The sequence below is a fragment of the Mastomys coucha genome, unplaced genomic scaffold (genome assembly GCF_008632895.1).
Source record: "Mastomys coucha isolate ucsf_1 unplaced genomic scaffold, UCSF_Mcou_1 pScaffold8, whole genome shotgun sequence".
NCBI classification, from domain to species: domain Eukaryota; kingdom Metazoa; phylum Chordata; class Mammalia; order Rodentia; family Muridae; genus Mastomys; species Mastomys coucha.
In genome coordinates, this window is record NW_022196914.1 from 70,522,959 (window position 1) to 70,541,515 (window position 18,557).

At 38.9% G+C, this 18,557-nt stretch overlaps 1 protein-coding gene across 2 annotated transcripts in view; it reads right to left on the reverse strand.

Annotated features, from left to right (window-relative positions):
• The window catches only part of Rab3c (RAB3C, member RAS oncogene family), a 215,010-nt gene that overhangs the window by 49,962 nt on the left and 146,491 nt on the right, over positions 1 to 18,557 (reverse strand). The window lies entirely within an intron of this gene.

An 18,557-nucleotide genomic window follows, 5' to 3' on the forward strand; every position in this document is an offset into this window, starting at 1 on the left:
GATTGTGTTTGTTTTCTCTTTTGAGACAAAGTCTTGTATAGCACAGCTTGGCCTGGAGCTCCCTGGATAGAACTTGGGAAAGACCCTGAATTTCTGATTCTCCAACTTGTACCTGTGCAGCACTGAGATTACAAGGGTGTGGCCACCACACCTGGTTTTTCTTAATGCTCATTGTGGGGAACTAATATGAGGTTTCCAGCTTGAAAGGCAACCACTATACCAACAGAGCCGTATCCCCAGCCCACAATTAGACATTAATATTTCTTCTAAATTTACCTCTTAGACACAGAAAAGACATTTCATAGGAAAAAATATGATATCAGTGAAGCTGACTGGGAAAGATACAGACCTGAGAAAAGATGTTTTATTTATTTATTCTTTTCCTTTCTGGAGTTAATGACTTACAGTCTCCTAAGAAGGATATAAAGGGTAGTGAGATACTTGGTAGATGGAAATGTTGTGCCATCATGGACAGCCATAGTCTGGTCCCTGGTCTTACTGTGGTCTGTTTCTCATCTCCAAAGCATTCAATTATGTTTTTCTTCTTCCTTTCTGATCCCTTTATGTCTTACACCTGTTCCCTCACTCCCATATTACTTCCTACAATTACTGTTATCATCCCTATTGATCTTTCATTTTTGTGCTAATGTCATTGTAGTTCTATCCTTCAACAAGAGTCGCCATACACTGCAGATGAAAGAATAATAGGAAGAGCCATACCTTTCCTCTTTCTTTTCAAGAAGGTTTTGTTTTTGTTTTTCTTTTTGTTTTTTTAATAAGTCATACTGTTTTCATTTGTCTGTACCTCCTCTTCATCCTCTTTCTTTTCCTCCTCTTCCTTCTGGTGTGTTTATGGTGTGTATCTGTGTCTTAGTTACTGTTTCATTGCTATAAAGAGATACCACAATCAAGGCACCTTTTATTAAAAAAAAAAAAAAAAAAAACATTTGAAGGACTGGAGAGACAGCTCATCAGTTAAGACCACTGACTGCTTTTCCCGATGTCCTGAGTTAAATTCCCAGCAACCACATGGTGGCTCATGACCTTCCATAAAGGGATCTGATGCCCTCTTCTGGTGTGTCTGAGGATAGCTACAGTGATAGCTAAAAAAGCATTTGATAGGGAGTTTGCTTATACTTTCAGAGGGTTGATACATTGTCATCATGGCGGGCAGCATGCAGGTGTGGTACTGGAGCAGAAACTGAGAATGTTACATCCTTTGATCTGTAGGCAGAGACAAAGAGCACATAGTCTAGTATGGGCTCTTGAAACCTCAAAACGTACTCCCAGAGACACACCTCCTCCAACAAGGCCACCCCTACTCCAATAGAAAACACCTACTCCAACAAGGACCCACCTACTGCAACAGGTCACACCCATAATCCTTAACCAAAGGGTTCTTTGACTGGAAATTCACCATGGCAATACATGTGCCAGTGGGGGCCGTAGTGTGTACGTGAGAGTATGATGCTTGTTTGTGGGTGTGTGGCCTCATGTGCTCTTATCCATTAAGCCATCTTGTCAGACACTCCGAAAATTTCACACATGCTTTATAGCCCTTCACTTAAATGCATTCGATATACACCTGCTAAATTCCTGTTTGAATTCAAGGAATACTAATTAATATTTCTGGTTGGGAGCTATGACGCAGGTCAGAGTGGTAGTCTGGGTAAAGGTTTTCTGCAGTCTGACTTCTGTGGTGATAGACTTCACACGTGATATTTAGAAAGAAAAAAATATGAGGACATTCTCTATACCCTAAAGTTTGAGTTGTAGTGCTGTATGAGAGACTTACATCCCAGCTATTCCTTAGTGTCACATGAGCAACATGCCCACCTAACTGCCAGTACTGAGCCCTGAGCTATCTTGACCCATCGTAGGATCACCCGAGAAGAAACCAGCATTCCCTGCAGATTTTCAGGGGAGGTTCTTTTGGACCTACACCATAAGAACCACATTATGGGCTAACTAATTTAAGAAAATTCTCTGAGACGTTTATTTCATCTGTAACAGAGAGAAACTTCTGTAGAAGTGTGAAAAATCAAAGCATCACTTAGTCCTTTGTCTAGAATGCTTTAAAATAAAAGTTAACTCCCTCCCCTCATTTTTTTTTTATGAAAGAATCAAGTGTATCAGTTAATAATTGTGTTCATGGTCATTTGGTAGTAAGGACACAGACAGAAAAAAGTGACTTTTGAAGCCTGAATAATGAAAACATCTGCAACCCAGGTTGGAGCATCCCTGTGTTAGCAGAGCATCTAGAAACCCATAGCAGTGCTGTGTACCTTGCTTCCTCCTGTTCTGCAGTTAGCAAAATCAGCTAAGAATTGTGCTGCCCCGAAGTTCCTGTGTTCTATTTTATTTTACATTTTTACATGCCTTAATTAATCATTCCTTCAGAATTTTCAATTTTTCATGAAGGCCTAAAAAACAAAGAAAGGGAATTATCTTAGCTAATAGTCTTGTAAGCCGTTTGGATGGAGAGCTGCACATGAGGGTTCAAAGAGCACAGTGATTTTTAACTACATTGTTGGTGTGGAAGATTCTCCAGTGACCCCTCTGGGAGAACAGAAGGTCTCACATTTTGGTTCATACCCTGCTGCAAGTCTGACACCTAATTTATGGCTTCTCAAATCTTATCAATGTATCCTGCATGTACACTTGGGAAGAAATTATGGCTTTAGGACATGGGGGAAGATTTAGCCTCTCTTAAGAATCAAATTCCAACTCTGTATCTCCAAGATTAAAAAGGAGTGCAAAGAGTAAATTGACAATATGATATGCCAATCAAGATCACAGAAGCTTATAAAAGTCACAAAGTATGAGCATGAAACTAGAAAAATGTAATGCTGTCACTAGCTATCCTTCACCCTTCAACAAAATTATAAAATCCATAGTTTCTTGGGTGGGGGAGGTGGTTCATTGCATAAAGTACTTGCGTGTATAAGTAAGGTCTCCAGAGCCCATATAAAGCTGGTGCAATCCACTTGTGATCCCAGTGCTCCTATTGTGACATGGGAGGTGGGAACTGGACAACATTTGGAAACTTGCAAGCCAGTTGGCCTGGTGCACTCAGTCATTAGGGAATGACGAAGAGACTCTGTTACAAGGAAAGTGATTGAACTTGAGGTTGTCCTCTGACTTCTTCCCACACACACCATGGTATGTGTACACTTGTATGTCCCTCCACTGTGCTAAATAAGTATGTGAATAGATAGATAGATAGATAGATAATAAAATTTAAGGTGTGTGGATACTCAAGCTTCTTCTAGACTCTCTGAGTCAGCCACTCCAGAGGCAATAACCTCTTGTTTGGGAAGAATTAATATATGCTACACATGGTGGCCCATATATGTCTGTTTGTGGATACACATGTGTATATTTGAATAGGTATGTGTATTCATGCATTCTAAAGTTTAGCAATCCCAAAAAGCAAAAATAAAACCCTCAACTTTTATAGTAGAAGATATCAGAGAAACACAACTCTCTACATGTAAATCTATAAGAAAATTTCCTCTTTGGTGTTGTATATCCAGAGCTCCAAGGGATCCAGGAAGCTGGTAAACTTGAAGGCTTATTAAGTATGGGAGCAACATTTAGCAAGGCCTCAGAGGCCTACTGATGATAAGACGGCACGTATCTCTCCTCTACAGAGTGCTGGAAATATTTTTCTGTTTAGGCCATGGATTGCCCTCTGATCATGAGAGAGGACATTCTCAAATATAAGCAACAAGTTGTCATGTTAAAGAGGAAAAAGCCAATCTCAGAAAGACAAATATCACAAACCTTCTTTCTTTCATATACACATTAAGACAATAACTCCATTTACTGAACAATTTAGTATTTACTAAATGTTTCCATTGAAGATGCATTATTATTATTATTACTATTCTTATTATTATTCTTATTATTAAACACAATGGTCAATATAAGAAACATTTTTACCAAGTATATGTCTGGCTCTGATTGTTCATTCATCATAACTGTTAATGAGAATATTCTGTGGCATAGGAAGGGTAGCTAGGAAACAGACCACACTAATATCACATAGTAGGGTCACTGGTATCCCTACCCTTCCCTTTGCTCCTCACCAGTCAGTATATCTGTGGCTAGAGGCTCTGGCTGTCAAGTCCGAACTGGGATCTGTTCTTACAGCTCTTGTATTGCCCTTACTTCACGAATTCACTCTTCCCTTTTCTTTATCTTCAATTCAAGTTCTGGCTTTCTCCCATACACTTAGCCACTTCTCTTCATGTCTACTTTTGATCACTGCTGTCAGTCTGTGAGAATGCCCATTTATTTAGTTATTACAGACTCTTTGAAACAGGTTCTTGTTATTTTTGGCTCTGGTTGGCCTAGAACCTACTCTCCCAGGCTGACCTCAAAGTCATGAGGGGGCTGCTCCACTTCAGTCCTGGGATCCCAGGCATAGGCATGAGCCACCACACCAGGTTCAGAATCCTCTCTGCTCACCCCATGATATAAAGGTTTATTTGTACCCCTTAGGCTTCCACAGTTCTTAGCTGCTGCTGCTTGCCTAGGTCTGCCAGACCCTTCTTTTAATTCCTAGTGCTATTCCAGGGTAGACGTTCCCAACCTTATATCTATCTCTATAGCAAGCAATTACAAAACAATACCCATGATGCTAAATTATTGTAATAAGTTCTGGTGTCAGTTTAATGAACATGAGATGGAGCTAGTTTGCAATAAAAGCCTCTACCATTATCATCCAATTTCCTCATAGACGATATGATGTCCAAAACTGTACATGAACACTATCTCACACTTATTTGCACAGTGCATGATATTTACAGAGCTGATCCAGCTACCCAATTTCATTTGTTATTTTCAATGTTATTAACAGACATTGAATTACCACCTAATATTATCTCCACTTCTTTAAAAGTATACACTGCTTGAATAACTAGTTTAAATTGTGGGGATGGGTAGTGTCAGAGAGAGACATTTCCTTGACATAAAATTCTTTACTGTGATGTAGCAAGCACTGCCAAGTGTTTGCTAAGCCAGATTCAGTGAAATTTTATTCTGATTCTGTCTCCGGGGATAGAAACCTAGGAAGTCATAAGACATGAATGGTATCTTTGATGAAGACATTTATAATGTAATAGAAGGAGCTCAAAAAATTATGTTTAATCACTTTAAGTGTACTCTTTTCAGAAGTTCATGGAAATATTTCAATGATTATGGTTAAAAAAAAATCAAAGTTGAGAGGCTCTCAGTTTAAAAGATCTAGAATCTGAGGGTAGAGACCTGATAACTGAATATCTGAATGTATTGTCTCTTCCATTATAAGCAGGAACTTTAATTGGGAAACCCAAACACTTTGACACAAGCACAGACTTGGCTTCTTAGCATGGTGAGAAGTGTGGTCACAGATGTGTGATAACCTTCATAGGTATACTGCCTTTAGAAATTAAGAACTTGACTTTTTTTTAAGCCTACCACAGCCCTGTCAATCTTCCACAATTCATCCATAATTGTACTTTTGTAACCATCTTATTACCATGATGGCTGTGGAATCGTTGTCCCTGTACCTACAGACTCCATGGAGATTTCTGATGTGCTGAGCCCACATTTCTCTGTGTATGTGCCCTTTGCAGAGTGTCTGGTGGTTTTGAGTGGGCTAACTCACTTTTGATTTCAGGGATGAACCTGTAGAACAAGCCTGTTCCAACAGGTCAGAAGTGCTCTCAATGAGACTCCAATATTAGGCTTCTCTGAGACTTCTATAAGAGAAAAGATGACCTGGCAGGACTAAGAGCTGACGGGGATGCTGAGTGTTCAAAGGGGTCTTGAGACAGAGCAGAAGCAGCGTGAGGGAGAGAAGATTAATCCGGAGAAACAGACCTTGGTTGTCAAGCACTGACTTCTGAATTGCTTAGACCAACTCTGTACTCTCCAGTTATTTCAGCCATTGGCTTTCTTATCTTTCCTTTCAGGAACACTGAACTGAGGCTTCCACAAAGCAATTAGCATAGAAAAACTAGCCTCAGAAAGACAGCCTCTTTTTATTCTGGAAAATTGTTTGCCATTCTCTGCCATGTATCATTTTCATGAAATAATACATTTCATTAAATATCATTTCATTCAATCCATTTCATACAAGCCTGAGATTGGAGACCATTGGAGTTTGTTTCCCTCTGAAACTCAGAGTTCTGTCTGTGACTATGTATATACTCTAAGAATGTAAGAAGTAAGCAACCATAAACACTTATTTGAAATTGGTGGGTTTGCTCACTTCTATGAATAATGCAAATTTTAAGTAACTTTCCAATGTAGAACAGTTAATGTCTGCATTTTTTCCTTTGGGATTCAAGAGAAAGCTCTTCAAACACTTCCAATATTAATAGGTGCTGGAACTTGCTAGACTTTGAAAATCCCAAGGTCGAACTATGGGTTTACAGATTATCCACCCATGGGTTATCCTTGTATTTAGTTTTAGACTGAGACTTTATTTTAAATGAATAAATTAGAATAGTAAGTTTATTTCAGTCAACACCATAAACAGTGCTTGACATTTTCTTCTAAAAGGATATATGGGAAGAAGAGGGTCAAGTTTGAGAGAAAAGACAGAAATTCTGCCTTAGACACATTGTGTCTGAGATGCTAGAATGACATAAAGACACCAAAAGTTGGGAGTCAGTTGAATGTTGAATAAAGGAGTCTGGGCTTCAGGAGAGGCTGTGAGCAGAAATGCTTACATATCAGGATCTACACATTAGTATCACCTGGGAAGCTTTAAAATACCATGCTGTCCAGACCCAGTCTCACGCCAATTTAATAAGAAATTCTGGGAGTAGAGATGAGAAATCAGTATGTTTTTAATTCCCCCAGATTGCTCCAAGGTAAAACCAACAAAGAGGATCAAAATCCAGCCTATCTTGCAAGGTTTTACCTACTCAAAAATCCAGGCACTGAATCTAAAACACTTTGGACTTCAAGTGAGTTTCCCAATTTTTCAAAGAAAAGTATTATCTTATCTGTATATCCCTTTGCTCATTCTTTCCTATCTTATATTTGAGTGAACATTCCAATTAAATGAAGAGGCTGCCTCAAAGTGGGAAGAACATAGACCTGAGTTTTAAGATAGACCTGAGTTCAAATCCTGCTTCCTCCATTTAGTTACCCGTGTGTCCCAGATGAGTTCTTTAACTTCCTCGGTTATTTTGTTTTTGTTTTTTTGTAAAAATTAGAATAACACTAACTTTCAAAGACAATGGGCAATAAGCGAGATAATTCAAATATGTCACTGAATATGCAGCCTCTTTGGAGCTTCCCAACATTTTGCTTTAACTGTTCAAATAGGGCACATAGCCACATGCATTGAATGCATTTTAAGATAATATCTTAAGAGTATCTGCTCTGGGGCCTCATCCATCCTTAAGTAGACATGAACACCATGTGTACCCTTCTGACATCCACCATCAGGGATTTGTAATATGCTCACCCTGGCCATTGTGCAAAGATTGGACCCTAAGTGAGGTCTCTGGTACCCAAAGCAAGACAGCAATAGGACACAACAAAGGAGATGCCTCTGCTTGCCTTTTCTAGAAAGACTTGCCATAGCATCTAAAGGTCATGCTCTCGGTTTTGTCTTTATAATGCCACCTCCCCTTTTCCTGCCTTTTAGCAACTGTTTCTTTCTCCCAGGCTGTAGGCTGTCAGGCTCCCTTATTCCACCCTCTATGTGCACTGCGTTGGTCCCTAAAACCAGACTCTACTTTTCAATCTCCTCACTCATCCATCCCTTCATTATGGTGGCAGCATCTGGACTTGTAGATATTTTTGCAAAACTTTGACAGGCATTAGACACGAGAAATCATGAGGAAAGGGAACGTGACACATTTATGTACAACTATCCCAAATGAGAGATTTCTCTGGTGAGTGTTGCTTATTTGAGCTACTACTCCAAATGCAGCCATCCACTCAAAGCTGTGTCTCCTTTCAATGAGACTGCCATTATACATAGGTTTGGGTGGCATTTATTTATAAGAGAACATTATATCCAAGGTCAAAACACCCCTCCTCCCAGGCTCCATGCATTATTCCATACCAGACCTCTCATTAGTGCACCCAAAGGGCATGTTCCCATGAAAAGAGTGTTTAAAGTGTTCCCCAATTCCATCTAAAATCACACCCAAAGCAGGGTCTAACAACACTTCACAAAGAGAAAATTATACCCACACAAAGGCACTTGTCTGTTCTGATATAAGTCGACAGACAAACATCATTAAAACAGATTGTAACTAGATTGCTTACATTAAAATCTCAAGTAACCAGACTCATCCGGTTGTCCCTTGGGAAACAGTCAACTGTAGGATGCGCCGGACTTACCAGGCAGGACTGGAAGGCAACGTGGCAGCTTTGCTGCTGTGGTGTGCAGCCAACACAAAGCCACCTCGGGCTGCATTTCCAGACAGAGGCAGGAGTGCTGCAGAAAGATGCTGTGAACTCCTTATATGGAAAAATGCCAGGCTGGAGCACTGTGCAGAACAAGCTGAATTAAATGTGCACATCAAGTGAACAGCCTGTGTTATGTGCATCCATTAAGATCAAAGCTTTCTGGCCTACTGCTAGCAGCAGGCCTGGGAAAGAAACAAACAGTGACCTATAATGGGGAGCGAGCAGCATGCAGGTGAGAACTCCTTTCTCCTGACTCAACCTTCTCACTGCTCTCTGTATCCAAACTCCTATTACTGTAAAGAGAGGTAAAGACTTGGACTAGTGAGGCAGCTCAGAAGGTAAAGCTGTTCATCAGTCTCTGAAATTTATGGTAGAAAGAAAGATTCTACTCCTGAACATTGTTCTCTGACCTACACACACACACACACACACACACACACACACACACACAGACACAAATACTCATGCACATATACACACATCGTAATAATAAAAGCAGTTTTAAATTAAAAAGCAAAAGGTTTGATGTCTGGATCCCCTGCTGAACAATAGCAGTAGAGGGAAGTGTTCAGCACTTAGTGCTAGCAACTAGCATCCTGACCTGAATAACAAGGGACTAATTTTTGCTGATGGATGCTCAGGCCTTACCATAGACTGGTTATGCCCATCAAAGAATACAAGGAGAAAGTATCTCTTCATTAGCGCTACTATTACTGTGCCTGTCATTCATGTCACATGGAGCCAGTCTGAGTCTTCACTCAGTGACTCAAACTCCCCAAGGTCTGGAAGTGGGACTGCTTTTCCCACTTTTTATTCCAGCTAGTCCAAGGTAAAGAAATACAATTCCTCAATAATCCAAAACATACTCTAAAAATTATATAGTTAGAACATTATTCTAGGAAACTTGGAAATATAGAAAAATAAATTAACCACAGTTTCACTGTCATCTTGATAATCTTTGCCATTTTTCTCACTGTCTCCAAAAGACCTTCCATAATAGCTGTGGGATATTTGTTATTTGGAGTGCAGGGCATATAATGAACCTCACTGTGTTTATTTCCCACATGTAAGTTGGGACACATGGACTCACGCATGCTCTCTTACTCTGAATTGAGCCTTTGCCCTTTCTCCCACCCCTCACTCTCAGCTCAGTGCTTCAGTGGCATCGCAAGGTCTTGAAAAGAGACAAGTAATGTGTGCTTTTGTCTGGTTTGTTTTTCAAAATGGATTGTTCAGACACTCTAGGGAATTTGGAGAGACATATATAGAGAGCCTTGAGGAGACCCAGGCTGACATAACATCTGTCCCAACACCGGGAGTAACTGGGACCATCGAGATCCAGGGACGAAGGAGTCCCACCCAACCAGTGGCACAGATTCCTTCTGGTCTGAGCAGGTGCCTTGAGCAGACTTTGGGCTCGAACTCTGCAGCCAGTCCCATCATACCCAGAGGAAGCTCTACTCCCAGATGCTCTAACATGCTCAGGATCACAGGATCACAGGATCTGAGGATTTTAAGATCTCAGGATCTTAGGGTGACAGAGGCAGCTTAACTTCAAGGAGCTCTGACATACCCAGGATCTCAGAATCACAGGATCCCAAAATCACAGGATTACAGAGACAGCTGGACTCTGAGGAGTTCTGACACAATCAGGATCACAGGAAGGACAGGCTCTAGTCAGATATAGTGAAGCAGGTAGCACTAGAGATAATCAGATGGTGGGAGGCAAGCGTAAGAACATAAGCAACAGAAACCAAGGTTACTTGGCATCATCAGACCCCAATTCTCTCACCATAGCAAGTCCTGAATACACCATTACACCAGAAAAGCAATATTTGGATCTAAAATCACTTTTCATGATGATGATAGAGGACTTTAAGAAATACAGGAGAACATAGGTAAACAGGTAGAAGCCCTTAAAGAAGAAACACAAAAATCCCTTTAAAAAATTATAGGAAAACACAATCAAATAGGCAAAGGAAATGAACAAAATCATCCAAGATCTAAAAAATCGAAATAGAAACAATAAAGAAATCACAAAGGGAGACAACCTTGGAGTTAGAAACCTAAGAAAGAGATCAGGAGTCATAGATGCAAGCATCACCAACAGAATACAAGAGATAGAAGAGAGAATCTCAGGTGCAGAAGATACCATAGAAACACTGACACAACAGTCAAAGAATACAAAAAGCAAAAAGCTCCTATCCCACTTCCTATTTCATCATGCCATGTCTCTGTCAGACTTTAAAAATCTTTACATAAAAGAAAATGGTACCTTAAGTAATCTCTTACATCCTTTGATGCATCTCTCTTCATCATGCATGGTTCAGATACCAGAAGTAGCAACAGACACCTGGGACCTTGAGAAGATACTCCAGACCTAAGGCATCAGACCTTCACTTAACAAGGTTGTGAGGTGACTGGTTCTTCTGCACTTACATAGAGCATTCTAAATTATTGTTCTTCAATGTCCCAATATCTCTGTTTAGGGCACACAACCAATGGCACAACTTTCTTTTAGTAGATTCCACCTTCAAAATCTACCTTCCAATAACATCATTGACTGGGATTGAGTCTTTGAAGGATATCAAGACTGGAATTGATTATATATCATATTTCCTGTGTTTGAGGTAGACAAGACTTTTTAACTAGTTTATTGTTAAGAAATATTTTCAAATAGGAGGGATATGGATAGAACTTCACTAGAGTAAAGGTGGCTGAGTCTAGGTGTACATGTCATGGTAGAGCCTGGACATCCCTCAACCTTCATTTGGAAATGAGAACCTGACACAATATCCCAGGCAACTAAGTATAAATATTCCTTTCATATTCACTCCCAGACTCCTGACCTAGCAGAAGACAGTTCCCATCTCTATTCTGGGTCTCTTTTAAGAGAATTTTATTTTATGTTTAAATTCTGTATTTCTCATAGAAAAAAGTCATTTAGTCAAATAAAGCAATTTCCCAAGGCTCCTGGTATGCTCATGACATCTAAAGGAACTTATTTTTACATGATAAAGGGAAATAGCAGAAGAAAGGAGATGTTTTTGATGTTTAATCTCCCAGTACATTCCCATCCCCCCTCTCCCCCACAGGACAGATGCCATAAATCACAGTGCCTCAGGAGAGTATTTATTTTAAGGGCATTTTATCTAGAGCATATCCTGCACAGAAACCAGTTAGCTTTCGCTCCCTTCGGGCTTTGTGAGAGCAATACTATCTATCTATCTATCTATCAATCTATCTATCTATCTACCTATCTATCTACCTATCATTTATCTATCTACATACCTGTCTATCATCAATCAATCTATATATCCAAATATTATCTATCATTTATCTACCTATCATTTATCTATGTACCTACCTGTCTATGATCTACCTATCTATCTATCCATCTATCTATCTATCTATCTATCTATCTATCTATCTATCTATCATATACCTACCTATCATTGTATTCTCATATTAGGTTTACTCATATTAGCTTTACAGTCACAAAAATATTACTCAACTCAACCAGAATATGCTTTGATAAAAATAATATAATACTTGGAAAGAAAATACAAAAACTTTTTTTAATAGTTGGCAGATCTTTTTGTTTTAAATAGTGCATACTTGTTTTCTGTATTTGTGTGCTTTTGCTATGCATCATTTTGAGTGACTCAAATAGCAATTTGAGTTTTCTCAACATATAAAAATTTGAATCTGTATGTATATACTCAGAAGGTATACATACATATATAGTATATATGTATAGTAAAAATGGCTATCTTGCTGAAAGCAATCTACAGATTCAATGTAATGCCCATCAAAATTCCAACTCAATTCTTCACAGAGTTAGAAAGAGCAATTTGCAAATTCGTTTGGAATAACAAAAAACTCAGGATAGCAAGAACTATTCTCAACAATAAAAGAACTTCTGGGGGAAACACCATCCCTGCCTCAAGCTGTATTACAGAGCAATTGTCATAAAAACTGCATGGTATTGGTACAGAGACAGGCAGGAAGATCAATGGAATAGAAATGAAGACCCAGAAATGAACCCATACACATATCATCACTTGATCTTTGGCAAAGGACCTAAAACCATCCAATGGAAAAAAAGACAGCATTTTTAACAAATGGTGCTGGTTTAACTGGTGGTCAGCATGTAGAATAATGCAAATTGATCCATTCTTATCTTCTTGTTCAAAGCTCAAGTCCAAGTGGATCAAGAACCTCCACATAAAACCAGATACACTGAAACTTATAGAGGAGAAAGTGGGGATGAGCCTCAAGTACATGGGCACAGGGGGAAAATTCCTGAACAGAACACCAATGGCTTGTGTTCTAAGATCAAGAATCAACAAATGGGACCTCATAAAATTACAAAGCTTCTGTAAGGCAAAGGACACTATCAATAAGGCAAAAAGGCAACCAACAGATTGGGAAAATATCTTTACCAATCCTATATTTGATAGAGGGCTAATATCCAATATATACAAAGAACTCAAGAAGTTAGACTCCAGAGAATCAAATAATCCTATTAAAAATGGGGTACAGAGCTAAACAAAGAATTTTCAACTGAGGAATATCGAATGGTTGAGAAGCACCTAAAGAAATGTTCAACATCCTTAGTCATCAGGGAAGTGCAAATCAAAAGAACCCTGAGATTCCACCTCACACCAGTCAGAATAGATAAAATAAAAAACTCAGGTGATAGCAGATGCTGGCAATCATGTAGAGAAAGAGGGACACTCCTAGTGGGAATGCAGCTGGAAGTCAGTTTTGCAGTTCCTCAAAAAATTGAACATAGTATTACCTGAGGACCCAGTTGTACCACTCCTGGGCATATACCCAGAAGATGCTCCAACATGTAATAAGGACACATGCTCCACTATGTTCATAGCAACCTTATTTATAATAGCCAGGACGTGGAAACACTCCAGATGTCCTTCAACAGATAAATGGATACAGAAAATGTGGTACATTTCCACAATGGAGTACTACTCAGCTATTAAAAATGATGAATCCATGAAACTCTTAGAAGGAAGCTCTTGAGAAAAGCTTTTCCTGGTTTTTGTTCAGGCTGTGAATGCTGTGAATGCAAACCTAATTTTCCAGCTCCATGCTGCCTTACTGGCCCTGTATGAGGCAGACACTCTCACAATACTCCAGAGTGTTTAACTATGATTGGCTTTAGAAAAGCAAAGTACAAAAATTGTTATTGCCATTGAAATGACTTCCAAGCAAGAAAAATAATGCTCAGTGTTCATGTTTGTGCTGACTTAGGGAAAAACAGCTTATGACATGCACTAAAAAGAGTATATTGTACACAAATACAGGACTATATTTTTAACACTCTCTGTCAAAAGTTACTGACTATATATATAGTGAGAATGGGTGTAATGGGCACTCAGGTTTGGAATTGCTTCTTAAGTGTTGCATACAATGTATTAAGCCAAGCACTAAGAAATTTTAAGTAAACCTACAACAGATAATTTGCATTGGGACTATTAGGGAATGTGGAGAGAGTATTATGTTGATTCAATTATCAAACAAACTAGTAGGTAAAGAACTGTCTTAGTTAGGGTTTTACTGTTGTGAACAGACATCATGGCCAAGGCAACATTTAATTTGGCTGGTTTACAGGTTCAGAGGTTCAGTCCATTATCATCAAGGTGGGAGAATGGCAATATTCAGGCAGGCATGGTGCAGGAGGAGCTGAGAGTTCTACATCTTCATCTGAAGGCTGTTAATGGAAGACTGACTTCTAGACAGCTAGGATGAGGGCCTTAAGCCCATGCCCACAGTGACACACCTACTCCAACAAGGCCACGCCTCCTAATAGTGTCCCTCCTTGGGCCAAGCACATACAAACCATCACCAGGACCTCACTCACTATGAGGGTATTGTTTTCTTTTGAGCCTTGCTGAAGTCTGATCTGGAAGTGCACCAAGAAGCTGAGACCAAGTGTGGCTTGGAGAACTAGAAAGAAAGTCAGTGGCTAGGCAGAGAGGTTCATTCTTGACAAGTCTAAAGTTCATTGTGGTTGAAGTCACAAAATTCTGAATTGCAGAGCTAATTCCAGTTAAGTTTTATAAATGCTTGACTTTAAGTTCAGTTTTGTAAGGGTTTGGACCTGATGGTTGAAACATTGAGTGATATAAAGGTTAAGAACAAGACAGGAGGCCCACTGGGCAACAGCGTTACTGCTCTTATGGAGGACTCCATTGTCCCCAGGGACTGCACCTGGTGGCTGACAACTGCCTGTAACTCCAGATCCAGCAGGATTGACACCTTGGCACTCTGTGAGCATGTGTACAGCAACACCCACCCACCACCACACACTTAAAAAGAATAAGAATAAATCTTTTAAAAGAAAAAATAGAAAGCTAGGAGACATGTTTGTCTTTGTGACTGTTGTGTTAGCACCAAGAGAGACATTCTTTTTCAAGTGTATGAGTTTCCACTTCTAGGTTATATGACTTTCTTTAAAAAATGCAAATGGTCAACCCTAAAAACACATACATACAAGTAATATTATATGGATGGGATATGTTGCATATATGATATACATATATATGTATGTATATATACATATATAGTATATATGTTATACACATATGTGATATATGTATGTTGATATATATCAACAATTAAGAAAAAGGAAGCCATAAATTTGAAAAATATGGAGTGGTTTGGAGGGAGGAAATGGAAGGGAGAAATGATGTACTTATAATCTTTTATCAGATTCATTTTATCATTGATATCATAAGAACTCACGAAGTATCACGCAGGATTCTAAGAATCCAAAATGTAATAATCATTGGATAAAGTAAAATGTGAAATAAAACTGTAAGCCTGCATGAGATCATCTCAGTGCTTTAGCAGAGGCATGAGCACAGTTCAGTACACAACCGCTGCTGATGGAAGGCAGGTGCTGTCAGTGATGACCCTGGGTTTCGATCCTGTCTGAATGGAAGAGTGATGGTACAATTAACTAAGCAAGCAAGAGAGGACTCACATAGACTTAGAAGTGAGGATGATTAATTTGTTTTTGGACATGCCAAATGAGAGTTCCTTGTGGATCATCTGAGCAGAAATGCCAGGAGTCCAGCAGACACAGGGAACATGGGAAGGAAAACTCAGTGTAAGGTATAGAGATTTACTGTCTTAAAGCTCTGGTTGGGTATGAATGATAGAGAAGCTGGCAAGCAAGGCCACTTCTTATTTAATGTTGAAGTGCACCCTTGATTTTCCATGAGAGTAGGATGGGAAATATAAAGTAATCTGAAGTCTCTAGGCCTCTCCAGAACTTATCCTTGTGTTTAGCCTTTGGACTCAGGGACAGTTGGATTAATCGGGACTCCCAGCTGTACTGGTCTTTATAGGTTGTTCATAGAGCATGGCTCCTTGAATGAGGAAGAAGAGGAATTGACCAATTCCCAGATACCTGGAGAGATGGTTCTGTTTCTAAAGGCTGCTGCTGGTTTATTATTTGCAGTTTGTAAAACTGATCACTCAGGGAATGCACAATGCTAGTGAGCTTCACCGTTAGTTACAAGGCAGCTGAGGAATTATTGCAAGATTCTATATAACTTTCAGAGAAAAGGTCTGCTAACTTAGCTAATGGAAAACACTGCTGTTAATCTTTCCGCTTAATCCCTGTGAGGTTTGGAGGGAACAGATAATAAAATTCTGTCAGGCAGAAAAATGATGACTTAAAACTTTTCCAAGTGTAGAAATACAGAATTCTAATTTGCATTATATTGATTCATTTATCCAGTAAGCATCAATTAAGCCACCACAACATAGAGGCTTTGAACAAAAAATAAGGGATTTTAAACTCAATAGAATTATGCATAAGACATGGCCATTTTGCTTCAATAAATTCCAGTCTTCGAGAGATATACACATATAAAGCTAGCTATCATTAAACATACTAAAATGGAATAGTATACACACATTGCTATTTGATGTACAGATGCACTAATACAGATTTTTGTAAGGCGTTTTGGATAGCTTCTTTGAAAATGTAATATTCAAGACAAGTCTTGACTCTCTAAGAAACCTTTTGGAGTTGTAGAGGCTGAACACTCTTGACAAAGACAGTGTGAGGACACAAAGCTTGGAAGAAGATGGGATTCTGGTACACATGTCAGATAAGTCATAGATGGGATCAAAGAAGAGATCTGTCAAAGTCTCAGCTTCTATTAGCAAAAGTGCTCCTTGCCGTGGATCAAGCCGAAAGAAGTGAGCAAAGAGATACTGCATCAAAATGGCAGCGATAAGCGATGAGTACGAAGATCCTGAGGAGAGGATGCTGGGATTTTCTGAAGCAGGCCTCTGAAGATGTAACAAAGTAGAGGTTGCTCTGTTTCTACTTCAGGTGATAAGACAGCATATCTAAGAATTCTGACTGTAGTCAATGGCTCCCCTTGCCCCATATTCAATCACCCGAACTGTCATTCTCTGAAACAAGTCTTCCTACGTTCAAGCTGTCTTTGAACTCAGCAGCTTTCAAAGGCTGGAGTAACAGAGCATCCAGCAATCCTAAAGCTAAGATCATTTCTTAAACTTTTGTAGGTGATTGGGACCACATTTTTGAGTTTTGCCAACAGAATGTGAGAAATAGCAACATATATGTACATAATAGCCCAACTTAAGTGCTACCTCTCTTTTCTTTAAACTATGGGAGACTCTGAAAATGGCCACAGCAAAGGAAGGCGAATACTGCCTATGCTTTAGAACCTCGCAGGGCTGCAGGGCAGTGGGATAAGCAAAGGAAAGAAAGGATCAGACAGGTTCTATGTGGAGAGCCTTGATTGATGATGTCCTGTTTGTGTATTACCTATCTTACTCTATTACTACTGTGAGCAACATTGAGGACAGAAAAGGGGATTGGTGTACACAAGACTGAAAATTTATCATATTGAATTTGAGATAAGTGCAGGGGCACTCAGGCATTCAGGATATTAATGATAAAAGCTTAAAAAATAAAACAGTAAAGGCTATATCTTACCTACTATTCTATTGCTCTGTTGAAACACTATGATCAAAGTCAGTTGGGGAGGAAAGGGTTAATTTGGCTTACACTTCCACATCACTGTTCATCATTGAAGGAAGTCTGCATAGGAGCTTAAACAGGGAATGAGCTGATGCAGAGGTCATGGTAGAATGCTGATATTGAGTTGCTCATCATGGCTTTCATATCCAAGCTATCTTCTAGAACCCAGGACCACCAGCACAAGGATGGTACCACCCACAAATAGCTGGGCTCTCCTTTCCCTAGTCACTAATTAAGAAAATGCCCTACAGTCAAATCTTTTTTTTAAACTTTTATTGCATTATGATGAGAAAAGTTACATGATTTCAATTTATCTGAATTTGTTAACATTTAAAAACATATTTAAAGTAAATAGAATTAAATCACATTCTTGTTTCCCTTTTGTACTCCCACTCCTCCCAGAGACCCCCTTGAATACTTACAATCCCTTTTTTGTCATACTCTTTAAAATTTATAAAATAAAAATAAGTATTATAAAAGTTGTTTGATATAAAACAACAATCAGTTTAAGAGTCTTATGTAGATACTCGTCTACAACAATAGTGAAAATACATTTTCCTCAATATAAATTTTAAATAACCCCAAACATATTAGCTGTATACTTCAAAATAATATATCACTACTGGTATTTTCTTAAATGAACATAAATATATAAAGTCTTTTTGTTTGTTTTGTAATTAGTAGAGTTTAAAATCTTGGCTCTTACTGTGGTACAAGCCCAAAGTAAGAACAATTTTTAGACATTGGGTTTCACTGTAATAAGGCTATATTTCAATGACCCTCACATCACCAAATGATTTTACCTTCATCATAACTAAGCTGAGAGTTGTCAGTTCTGCTGCACCAAGAAAGGAATTGTAAGCATGATTTTTGGATACAGACTTCCTGCTATGATCAAAGCTATTTTACTTGAGTGAGTGACTTTATTCTCAGCCCACAGAGAACATGTTACATTCATTTAAGAAATGGTGTAGGTATTAAGATGGTCTATCCATAAAATCAATCACCGACTATTTCAATGAACAATGGTTCTGCTTGGAGGATGGCACAGACATTAGGTGAGAGTAAGAATTTGGTTCAT